This window comes from Anopheles coluzzii, chromosome 3 (genome assembly GCF_943734685.1).
Source record: "Anopheles coluzzii chromosome 3, AcolN3, whole genome shotgun sequence".
In the NCBI taxonomy this organism is placed as follows: Eukaryota; Metazoa; Arthropoda; class Insecta; order Diptera; family Culicidae; genus Anopheles; species Anopheles coluzzii.
In genome coordinates this window covers 16,151,719-16,164,597 of record NC_064671.1, presented here as the reverse complement: position 1 = coordinate 16,164,597, position 12,879 = coordinate 16,151,719, and the positions used below count along the sequence as shown (strand labels likewise).

Sequence of the window (12,879 nt, the reverse complement as noted above, 5' to 3'; positions counted from 1 at the left end):
TGTTGTTACATGCATGTGCTTAGGCATCTCTCTCTCCGGCCGGAGCTGTGTTTATTTTGCTGTTCATATGTTGAATGGTTTATTGTTGGAAAATATTCCATTTGGCGGCGGTGGCGGTGGTGGGTTTGGTAAGCGAATGGGGGCTTTGGTATTTGGATAGTTTAATTAACTTATTGCTTTGCATAGAGTCGTTCATTTGCAGAGCACAATGCAGTGGTGATTCATACAAAACGACTAGACTATTAAAATAAGTTGTTCAAATAATGACTGTAGCTAAACAATGCGGCTAAAAGTAATAAGAAAATATATTCTTATGTATCGTATTTGCGATGGACATTAAATATGTAAGTTAAAAAAATATCTAAATTATAAACTGCGTTTACTTTGTAGCGTGTCATTTTTCCATCATTTGGCATACCGAATTGGTGGGAAATATAAGTGTGATTGCATGTTTCCTTCTAAAGTGTAATTATTTTTTGTACTACACAGTTTATTCTCTTGCTAAGAAGTAAATGCGAGCAAGTAAGTCTTTAAAGAGTAACTAAAATTAGTATAGTTTAAATATTTGAGCAAGGTTCAAGCCTAGAATGGACCATCCCATCGTAGCAAGGATTGACTATCTGGCTGCGTGGTAATAAATTAACTCTCAAAAGCCTGAATAGGCTGGCATGTCCACGTAGGGACGTTACGTCAAATAGAACAAGATGTGAGCAATATGATTGAATGAATATTTATAAAAATGGCAAACTTCTTTTTCTGATTGAATTATTTCTTAAAAGGGTAATTTATGATGTACTTCACAGTAAATGTATTAAAATTGCTTCGAAAATCTATCCAATTTCAAAAATCATATAACTTCAAATCCTCGCCAGCTGAGTGCTGCGCGATTCGAGAAAAGCTCTATTCATATTATTGGGCATTAAGAAGAACATTTTGTGAAAAATTAAAAGGTATTTTAACATTGATTATTTCTTGGAGCCGACGCGTTTACCATCGGCTGATCATCGAACCGCCTTTACCTATTTCAATATTTGACTATATTTGGCCTTCATACTAGTTGAGTGTGTTTAAATTCCTCCTATTCTCACTCGCCTTTTTTCTCGCTCGCTTAGTGTAGGGATTTTTCCTAGTCAATGGAAACTAGCTTGGCTTGTTCCCATTTATAAGAAAGGTGATCGCACACTAGCATCAAACTACAGAGGTATTTCTATTATTTGTGCGTGTTCTAAAATCATCGAGTCAATTGTCCATTTATCTGTAATGCCTTATGTGTCTTGCTATATGCTGATGACGTTAAAAAATGTCTTCCTTTATCTTCTACAGCTGATTGTTTAGTCCTTCAATCCTGGCTCTGTAAATTCTCTACATGGTGTGCTTCTAACGGGTTAGTCCTGTGTCGTGAAAAATGTTCTGTCTTGTCTTTCTTCCGATCCTCTACAAGTATAACTCATGCTTATAGTGTCTGTGATGCCCCTATTCCCCGCGTGTCCTTGCCTAAAGGCCGGGCTACATTGATCGTACTCTCTGGTGTAATTTTGATTTTCACTAGCGTACCTGGCGGCGGCTGACCGAAGCTTTTTTTGGTCATCGAGGGAATGGTCGTGCCGGATCTCAAAATTAAGTTGTTTTTCCATCGTTTTTTGCCATGAAAATGGATGCAATGCGTACAGGACATGTGCATCTACCTTTTACAAAACTTTTCTTGTCCAAATTAGGTTAAAAACATGGAAAAATTACATATTTTTTGAAGCGGCTCCAAATTGTTTGGAAAAATGCTTAGGTCAGCTGCCGCCAGGTGCGCTAGTGAAAATCGAAATTACACTGCGGAGTACGATCAATGTAGCCCGGCCTTAAGGATCTTGGCGTCTTCTTTAACCCGAGTCTCTCTTTCAAAGAGCACACGGACTATGTCATCAACAAGGCCAACAAAAGTCTTGGTTATATTTGTCGCATGTCCACTGAAATTCGCGATCCTTTTTTGTCTTAAGTTCCTTTATTGTTGTTGGGTCCGTTCCGTACTAGAATATGCCTGTATCATCTGGTCTCCTGTCCAAGTATCTCTGCTCCAAAGGATTGAGAGGATCCAGAGACGTTTTACGAGGATCGTATTTTGTAGGTCGCTGGGTCATCACTCTATTCCGCATCCTTCGTATGACGATAGATGCACTCTATTAGGCCTTGCCAAGTTGGAGCACCGCCTCTCGGTCGCTCAGGCTTCTTTCGTTGCTGGCATATTGCTTAATACGATTGATACTCCTTCCCTTCTATCGCGCTTACATTTGTATGCACCTTGTCGTACCTTACGTTATCGTTTTCGTCTCCAGTTACCTATATGTCATACACGTTTTGCTCGCAATGAGCCTTTTGTAAGAGCTATTTCGTCTTTTAATAGTACTTCAGATTTGTTCGATTTCAACGTATACTATCCTGTCTACCGATCCCGTCTTCGCTCCTTTTCCGTACCATAAACTGCTTCCAACTCCTCCTCTTTCGCCCTCTCCTTACTCGCAAATAATTGTACACTATAGTCAGTAAGCACTATTGCTGTAACCCAACGTGGCCGAGCAGTTAATAAAATAAAATAAATAAATAAATAATTAAATTAGGTGAAGTTCCCAGGCTTACGTATTGTGCTTATTTAAACCTAGTGCTTATTTATTGGTAATTTAAGAATGATTTAATGGTAAATATCTTTGATTAGGTTTATAGGTTAGGTAATAGTTTTGATAGATCCTGTTCCTATTATTACATTTTTATTAAAATTATCAAAATTATGTTCAAATTTCCTTCAACTGTGACAAAAAATTCCACAGTTTTACCGACAAAACAGTTTTTGCAAAAACTTGACTGGAACACTCGCTCCATCCAGAAGAGGGGAAATACAATTGGCACTGTTGAACGTTATTTCCCGGCTGAATTTCATTGTACACGCTGTTTAACAACAGCCGACGTCTTAATCAGCTACAGTTTCAAGAACTCATCACAGTGAAAACTGCTGTAATGGATAAGTTAACTGACGCATGTCTGGCTGGGTTGTCTGCACAAACGTAAAATGGCAGTTTTTTTATATTTTATGATAAAAAAATAATGTACAAGAGTATTTGTGTGTACCTTTCAAATGTGTTTTTTTTAGAATTTTAATACTAATGCAACGACCACAAAAATCGTACCATTCGTGTCCTACCATTCGAGCGTCAGTGACCTTCCCTGGTGCTACAAAACACCTTTGTCTGCTGGGTTCGCCTATTAGGCAGATTAATAGCAATATTTTAATAAACGCTGATCACTGATTGTTGGTGCTACCCGCGTCAATGCACGCAAACATGCCATCCCGTGTGAGCCGAATACCCGTCGTCAACTAATTACCGTTCGCGTCAATATTTAATTAGATCAACATTTCACGTTAGCTTCTAACTACCCTCTTCCCACCCTCACAGGATGGCCACCGCTCACGCATGGTTTGTGTGGCCTTGCATGAATAATTCGGTACATAATGCATTGTACAGTACACGGCGCACAGAGGGTAAACATACCAGGACGCCGGTGAAATGGCTGATTGAGTTAAGAATGTGATCCACTTGAAGCATTAATGGCCAGCAACCGGCGAGTGTGTGTGTGTGTGACCCCGTATGATACCGGCAATTGTAGATGCCGGGACGGGACAATCCCTTTGGAGCCCTTTCTCTACCATTCTGTGCGTGGCAGGGTCGAGCCCGGTCGTTGGTAAAATATTTATGAAAATATATAAGCCAAACATTCCCTATCGGCTTTCTCGTCCCCACCTCGGGAAGGGATCAGAACGTAGGAAGAGATGTATGGGAACATGAAAACATGTATGTTTTTTGTCCCATTTTGTTAGGTATGCTCTAGCCCCCCAAGCAAGCATGTGAATCCGGTCCGGTGAGACGGGACGCGCGTCATCAAGGCGCAATAAAGGAGTAAAACGGAGGGTTTGGGGGGCATCTTGCGCCTTCTCCGTTAAGATGTGTGTACATCAAAAATCACCACACACACACACAAACTTCCATCCTTAATGACATGTTGTTCCGACCGGGGCAGAAAGGCACGTACTGTCGCATAAAATATGTCACCTTCAAGACACCGGTGGGCCATTCTTTCGGTCATGTTTTATGTTGTTTGTGCTTGCGGTTGGGTGAATAGCATAGTCACTAGTGCCTGCAGTGTCGAATCTACCGATTGTTGTGCTGCCAGCGGCAAAAGCACGACGTTGGCAGTCAAAATGGGTCGAAACACTCGGACGGTCGTCGGTCTCGGTCGCGAAGGTGGCGCCGCCACCACATTCCGAGCCTAAGCGATTTATGACCAAAGCCACGATCATGCCGCGGTCGTTCGATACCCGTGCGTGGGTGGGCAATTTTTGTGATTTAATGGTCCGCCGGCATGAGATGATCGGGCGGGAAAAAAGGTATACACAAAAGCATACACATTCGGGCGGCAAATTATCGGGCTGGCGGTGGGCCTGGGTGGGCCTGGGTGGGCAACTTGGGCGGCACTTGGAGCAGCTTGAGTGGTTCAACATTTTGATTTGATGTGATTTACCGCTTGTTGCTGCGGACGACGACGATGAGGACGAATGGTAACGATGGGGTGGGTGTTTTATATGGGTGGAGTGGGGCTGGTGGGGAGGGGAAGGAGAGGAGTGTGTCTCGTCGTGGTTTATTGCCCGAAAGCAAACAATTCCCGACTGGGGCAACCATTGTGCAGTTTTGGAGGGTAATGAAATTCAGCTATATGAAGGTCCCCGGTTTAGTTAAAGTAGCGGTGTAAGTGAACGTCAAAGTATGGAGTGACTAATCGGGCCATGGGTATTAATTTATTAATATTTGCTTTTCTTCTTCCACTGCGGCATGTTAAGTGTGACGTGTATTTGACACCGGGTATTATTTATTACAGAAAAAAGGATTAAAATTAATTAAAATAGTCAAATTGCGTAAAGAATTATTATAATCTTAGGCCACCAAGTGCCAAGTAGCTTACTCATACGCCAGTTCAAAACTCATCGAAAAGCTATAAATTAAAATGTGATGTAAATAAATAATTTCCTATTATACAATATCATATAATTCTTGATTTTCTAGACGATGTGTACTTTACATGTTCTTGGCGTACCTTTTATCCAGCGAGCCATGGTGGGAGTAACCGATGCTTTCCTTACGAAACAGGAAGCAGATGCTTGGGTGAAATCACTCTTAACATGGAAAATAGACGCTTGAGGATAGATTCAGCACGAACACTCATTAATCCCTCCTGCTCCGTTATGCCTTCTGTCCCTTCTGTCCCATTCTGCCCAAGGGCTGTGTGTCCCTCCATACTCTAGCTGGGAAAATGTAGAGAAAATTTACAGAATTTACTGCATGCCTGGAACGTGCTGGGAAGAAAGGAATGGAAAGCTTATGAACGGATCCAACACATTAACGCAACGATACAAAGTGCAGCCTGTTCAGTGGCTTGTTCAGAAGAAGCGAAGGATCTGTTGCAGATCGGGTATGCAGACAAGCGGTAGTTCTTGCTCCATCTATTGCACGTGTACGTAGGAGTGTGGTTGGCAACATGGCTTATGGTTCGCAAGCATTGCACTGCTGTAAGCGCCCCATCAAAAGACAATATAATAGCAATGGTTCTGCTCTGACCTCTGCAAATCATTTCGTTGTTCAATTATTACTTCAATAATTCCAGATGGAAGCTGCCTTAGGGCTAAAATACTCAGAACAAAATGTTCCACAGATGCCTTAGATCCTAGAATGACTGGAATTCCTTTCTCAAACGATTAGTGTCTAACATCGGCACTGCAGTATGCCATGACATTGTTGGATCATTTGCTCTCCATCTAATGATCGATGTCCATTTGTCGTACAACTTTTCTCATAAATGTCTAAGCCAATACGTTGATTAACTGTTAAAAAGGCCTAATGTTGGATTATTTTTGTAATCGATCCGTATTTTTAATTCTGATATCGTGATAGTAGTATGAGGTGTGCCTCAGGTGTGCAGACGATGTTAATTCTAGTTCAATTTGCGACCAAATTCCAAAACCAAATTTTAGAGCCAAATTCTTGTTATCTGAACAGAATATGTGAATGTGATTACTCGTTAGTGTGAATGTGATTACTCATTTTTTAAGTGCGTAACTTCAATAATTACTCATTAATATTATCGAATTCAAACAGGACCTTAATTCTACAGCTTGTTCGTTCCTTCGCTCCGTTCGATCGTAACCATACATATATATAACACCTTCGTTTGAATGTAGACAAGTTCTTTGAATTCCATGTACAAGATAATGTTTTTCACCTTTATTTTGCGATCAATCCTCCGATTTAGGTACTAGATATGGAGCATTTTCATAAGAATTAAATTATAGGAGTGCCAATGCTTGTGATATTTTTTCCAGCTGCCCAAATCTTATTTCAAAATTTAGACCAAACGATGAGGAGAAGCCAATCAGAACGTTACCCAACACATTTCCATCATTGCTTTACTGCGCACTGTGTAAAGTAAAAATAGCAATTTGGGGAAAATCGTTCTCATAAAAACGATCAGCTTCGTAAATCGGTTAAACAGTTGTACCTAAGAAATTCGCTAATAATTTCACCATTTATGTTACACAGCAAATCTGCTCAATAAAAACTGCGAACAAACTGAACCACCTCTAATCAATGCTTAGCGGCCACAAACAAGCTGCTGGTTTTATTGGCCCTTTTAGCATAGGACTTAGAGCTCTGCAAGCTGAGCAAAACCTCCAACAAAGCGAAGCTTGTGTAACGAAGCTGCTCCGGTACATCAACCAAATCCGTTACTTAGCTTGATATGAAAAACACAACTTTCTCTCTCTCTCTCTCTCTCTCTCTCTCTCTTTCTCTTGCACACTTAACAAACACTTTGCTCACCGAGCACAATGAATGGTGGGGCAGATTCGTGCTTTGGCGCAGGATTACACCGTTGCCGCGTGTTTTGCTTACTACCGCTCCCATCCCATTTGCAGGTTAAAGGCTTTGCTCCCCCTCCCCTCCCCCCACCAACGAGTGGTGAATTGGTACCGCTTCAGATTTTATGCCCTCATTTTGCAAGCACATCTTCTCGTCTTATCTTGCTAATCAATCGTCGGTGCGAAATGAAACAGACACACCACCGCGTACGGGAAAATGTGGACGGGCGCAACGGTCGGTGGACGTGTGGCCGTTTGAAATGTGGGTCGGGACGGGCCCGTCCGCTGCGATGCGACGTGGTGTCATAAAACCCACAAAAGAAGGAAAACATAAACTTTTACCGTGCAAGGAAGGAGGACGCCGGTAGATCGACGGGTGTGTGTGTCGACCTGTTTTATACGGTCGCATTTCTTCGCAAGTTCGCCAGGATGCCACTGCCGATGATGGTGGGGTTTGCTGGTTGGTGGTGGGGCAAATTTGCCGCGGGGAGCCATGGTGCTTTAGGGGAGATTATTTTTCCCAACCGCAAAAACCACGTAACCCCCCCCCCCCCACACCAAAACCCTGGTGCGTTACCGGTAATAAAACTCCGGAAGGAGTTAACAGAGCACCAAAGAAAAAAGCTCATCAAGCTCGAGAATGTGAGTGGATTGGATGCATTCTTTGGAAGGATGGGTTTACACAAACTTGCTGCTCGTGTTTTCTTCTCTTTTTTTTTCTTCCCTACCGAAGGTTGTCGTGAAAAACGTCACGTTGAACGGGAGAACTTTATTGCCCTACAAAGTATGCGTTTTTTTACAAATTAGAGCTGTTTTTTGTGTGTAATACTTTTTGGCAACAAATAAACATCCTCACAAGGACACTTTCCATTTCGGACACTGACCGGCCGAGGACCGCTTGCTTTATGTTATTGATTATGCGATTAATCATGCTTGCATTTTTTGTTTGTACCCAAACACCGGGTCGGACGGAGAAATATGGAGCAAATTAAACCGCCCAAAAACCTTCCCACGAAGTGAACCGGTGAGTTGTGTGACTCTAGGGCCAGTTTACCTGCTGCACATCGTTTGGCCATAAACCTCTCTGACCCATAGCCGTACGGGGGGCTGACTTTGCGCAAAACTTCCCCCTCCCTATATACTTGGCATTGGCAGCCCATCCCAAGCTCTGGCCTTCGCGAAGGGTGACCGGGCATCGTATGAAAAATTAACGAGATTTTAATAGCATTTTATGGTGGTGCTTTTCTTCCGTTGCTGCTGCTGCTGCTGCTACTGCCTGGTGGAATTTCATAAAGTTTTCTCCCACCTTACCCGGGGCTTTTCTTGTCCAGTTTTGCACACGCACCCCAGCCCGGGTTCGTTCCGGTCGCTGGTTTCGGGGATCTCTCGGGGTCCGGTTTTTTTTTTGCTTTCTTTCTTGACATTTCGACGTGCGTGAACCATGGGGTATTCTTGTTGATTGGGTAAACTTTCTTCTCAAATTTCATTACGCCAAATTCCAGACGAGTTTACTTTCCGGTACTGTCTGACGGCGCTGTGTGTGCTTTTCCGTTTGCTCTTTCTCTTTCTGACCATTCTGACTTTGCTGCGCGTTCGGTACACTCACGTTTTGGCAAACCCCGGGCGAAGCCCAGGCAGCCAATTACATTTGACGAAGCAGCCCGAACCGCTTCCTGAGTGTTGACGGAGCTATGGTGGACCACGGCACGGTGAGGTGAAACAAACAGCAAAAAAAACATAGAAAGGGTGCGCAGCAAGCGATACGGCAGCAACCGAATGATTAGCAGATTAGCGGTGCCCTTTTTGTGTGCGTGCTTGGTGAGAAAGTGTTTCCTGGAACAGCAGCAGCAGCAGCAAAGGAACAGTGTCTTGCGCCGGGAGAGCAAAAACAAACGGAGCAGAAGGAGGGCAAAAACAGTCCCGAAAATGAAGTTAAATTCGACTGGTGCAAAAAGCACTCCAAAGTTTTAATGGATCGCTAAACTACAATGAGCTGGTGGACCGGAAAGCGGGGTGGCAGTAAAAAAATATATGTACGGGTGGCACGGTAGAACGATAATCTTTAACGCTACAATGTTGTAAATCATCCACCATTCAAGGCGATTTTTTGGGCGAGTGTTTGGTATTTTGTTGGGTTGGATTAGGTGCGATCAATGTTGATGCTTTTTAATTGCAAATATTTTAATCGTCCACTGTATTCGATACGGTTCGATTAGTTTAAATTGCTTTATTGACTTTTATTTGTGTACAAGTAGATTAACATTGGGTTTGCTTGTAATTAAAAAGTAATTAAGAACGAGTTGAAGCTGTTTTTTGTGCCATAAATACTAAGTTGTTGTTGAATTATAGCAAAAACATCAAATTGTATACTTTCAGGCGCATGACAAGCTCGAGGGATGAGGTGATTTGCTAAGGTAAGCCATAATGCTTTGCCAGCCATATTAAAAACAAAGCTTAAATAACTCTTAGGCAGAGCTCTGGCACCAATAGAACAATACAAACAAATACGACTTTGTTCGAAAGGCGCTCTGTCACCTGTTCGATGTCTTATGCACCTGTCATAATGCACTGCAATACGCCTATTATTGAAAATGAAGCATTTTCATAGCTTAAATTAATAATCATCTACAGAGGGAAGATTCAACAAACAATTTACTAGCAATCCACATCAGTAATAATATAAAATCATTCAAATTTAATATTGAAAAATGTAAACAAACGTCCATGCCAAAACACATACAGTGCAGTGCACATACGTAATAGTTTTTTTTACGTTTCAAACGTGTATATTGGATGTTATAATTGATTGTGAAGCATTACAACCATTATTAATAACTATTTTAAATGTTTTGCACGAAATTTTATGAAGAAAAAGAGACAAACTTGAAAATGTCCCCAATTGAGTTTCATCTACTGTAGCGTTGAAGCGTTTGACAGTCAAGGTACTCACAGCACAGGTGGATATCGAACATAATCGAAAATTTGCAATTTTAGCGTTACGTAATTGATGGATGATACCTTAATATACAGGCGTATTTTATTACGAGCTCGATTCGATTCGTGTTGAGAAAATGAACTCCAAAGTGAACTTTTCCATACAAATGAACACACAAAATTCATCAACTCGACGTCGAGACGACTCGAGTATAAAAATAGACTACGCCTGATAATTTCCATTTTGACACTGCATAATGGATTCAACCCGTACTCAAAACACTTCCTCTTAGTACATTGCCACCTACATTCGATTGAGCGTTATAAGTCAGTGTTAGCAAGACCAGGGATTAGCTAAAAAGTAGAATGAAAACACGAAATGAATTTTTCAGTGTGCATCCCACCACGTTATTCAATCAGGCCCTGGAGGGCAATAGTGCTGCCATATTTCCATTTTAAATATTCCAACTCTAACACCCAATGCGCTTAGTCGATTGCCCGTAGAATTAAAAGCAAACATCAATTCCCTTCATTGTTTCCGTTTTATTGAAGTGTTGGTTATAGGTATTAGAAGGGCATTTCTGTGTGATTTGTAAAACAAAGAAAGGAACAAAACGAACACACACTATCAAGCACTCTATCCTAGGCCATTGTGAAAAGGGCTGCTTGTTGGATAAAAGTATTTGCGTGAAAGATTTTTTTTTATTCCCACCAAAACATTCGCTCCTTCGCTTCTGCTTATCACCATCGTCATCATCATCATCAGCGGTATGATCAACGGTCATGCCCCTCGAACAGAGCGCTGAAACTTTCCCTAACCGATCAACCAGTGCGGCACACCAGCGCCAACCATGTGTCAGGTTCTACAACGAGCAAGCAAGCCAAAAAAAAGAATGGGGATACAAAAACTCCTCCCTAAACCATCGCGCAAAATTCGTCTTCCTGCTGCGCCAGCAGCAATGCAAATCAAAATTTGAATTCCAAATGGAACACTAAGTGAATAAATAAAATCAAATGGAAATTAAATAAAGCGCGCGGCGACTCTCGCCTGCTCGCTCGCGCGTTGCTCTAACACCGCGGATTGACGAGGGCTCTGGGCTGCGTGGTTTAGCGCGAGATCGGTAGATTTATGGGTCAGGGAAGGTCACAGCATGCTGGAATGCATGGGAAAATGTGCAACCAAAGTGCAACCCGCGGCGGGAGGGAGGGGACCGAGGATGCTTCCCAATGAAAACCCAATAAAGCCTCGTTCGCTCTTTCCGTTCGGCTGGCTTTGGCTGGTTTTGTTCGAAAGGCAGATGAGCTGCTGTACGGATGTGGATGTGTGCCTGTACGGATGAGTGTTTCAGTGTGTGAGCGTGTTGCATGCAGTGACAGGTACCGGGATAACCACGTGCAACTGCAACAGACGTAATGCACATGGCCGCCCACACACACACACACACACACACACCTGGCTTTGCAGCGGAATTTTGTAACCGAGCTCGGATCATGTTGCGACATTTTTGACTGCACATCGAAACCGAAGCGGTGTACGAATTGGCATTTGCATTTTGTGACTTTTATCATATTTTATTGTTTCAATGTGATTTGACTTTTTTTTCTTCTAACTTTTCTATATCCTTATTTGTCATGCAGCCAATAGTGTGCAAATTTTTGTTCGTTAAGTTTACGTTTTAGTTATGTTTGATTTGAGTCGCTCTTTTTTGTTATTTGTATTAAATATTCTTTCTTATATTTTAGATTTATCTTAATTTTTTAAAATTTATTATGATATTTCTTTTTATATATAACTATAAGTGAGCGTTTCGTTTTTTTATTTCAAAAACAATACTTAGAAACTCTCTTATCCATTTCTGATTATATCTTTTCTATTTGTTTTTGTTTTCTATAAACTTAACTATCCTCCTTTTTTTGTATTTTTTTTTCAGTATTTTTTCAACTATTCAACTATTTTAACACTGGAAATAACCGTTCCTAGTTCCTCATCATACATACATAATTTATCAAATATTAAATCCATGCCTCTATCATACAAATATTTTTCAATATTTTATAAAATACATTTTTTCTAGTACGTACTATCACTTGTTTACTTGTGACACTCAAGACACATAGAAATGTTCATTATTAAAAAAAAGGTAAAATACCTAACGTCATGCAGGGCTAAACGTGTCAATATCACACACTAAGGCTTTCCGAGAAGTTCCCCGCTGGGAATATTCTTCCAGTTTACTGCTCGTCTGCTAAAGTCTCGTTAAGTGACGATCATCACACTTTTCGTTCACGCCTGCATGTTTTTCCTTGCCATTATTTTATTCACCTGCCACTTTTCATAAAGCCTGCAGGCAGCCCACATACCGCGGCTCGTTCACTCATGGTTGTTTATTATTGTTCCTTCTCCGTCGATTATGTATGGATAGAGGAAAAAAAACAAAATGGAGCATTTCACCCCTTCTGCTTGTGTGTTGTATTATTTTTCATATGTTTTCCCGCTTGTGTTTTTTTTTTGAGATGTCAGTACAAAAATTTTGTCCAAGCCAGCCCCACTTTCGGTGTGCAGTGCGGCAATGGCCAGCGCAGCAACGAGCCGAAACGAACCGACTCCCCTTTGTGCAGTTGCACCGATGCACAAGCCCGATACGGCACGGCCTTGTCTCGGCGGCGACGATCAGAGCCCGCTGCAAGTGGGTAAGCAGAGAGCATAAAACAGAATTATGCTAATGGCTTATGCAACGCCGAACGCCGTCCCAATGTGCCATGAGCACGCAGCAGCCCTCTCACCCCTAGATCGGATGCACTCAGAAGGTGACAGCAACGTCAAACACACGGCCCGACGGTCACGACACGACACGGGGCTCGGGTGCAGCATTATCGTTCGCCGGCCGCCACCGGCAGCAGCAGCAGCAGCAGCAATTGAATTGAAATTTGCCACCGCCCCCACGGTCGTCCTACATTCAATTTAGCATTCTTATCCGTAAAATTATCTACCGCGCATC

General features: G+C 42.0%; 1 protein-coding gene across 5 annotated transcripts in view; it reads left to right on the top strand.

The window, feature by feature from the left end:
• The window catches only part of LOC120955590 (uncharacterized), an 82,849-nt gene that overhangs the window by 23,199 nt on the left and 46,771 nt on the right, over positions 1–12,879 (top strand). For 3 of the 5 annotated variants that reach the window (XM_049609842.1, XM_049609840.1, XM_049609841.1), the window contains exon 3: positions 9,323–9,360. The exons of the other annotated variants lie outside the window; for them this stretch is intronic. The gene's annotated coding sequence lies outside the window, so the exon portion shown is untranslated. The remainder of the gene's footprint in view (positions 1–9,322; positions 9,361–12,879) is intronic. 5 annotated transcript variants of the gene reach the window in all.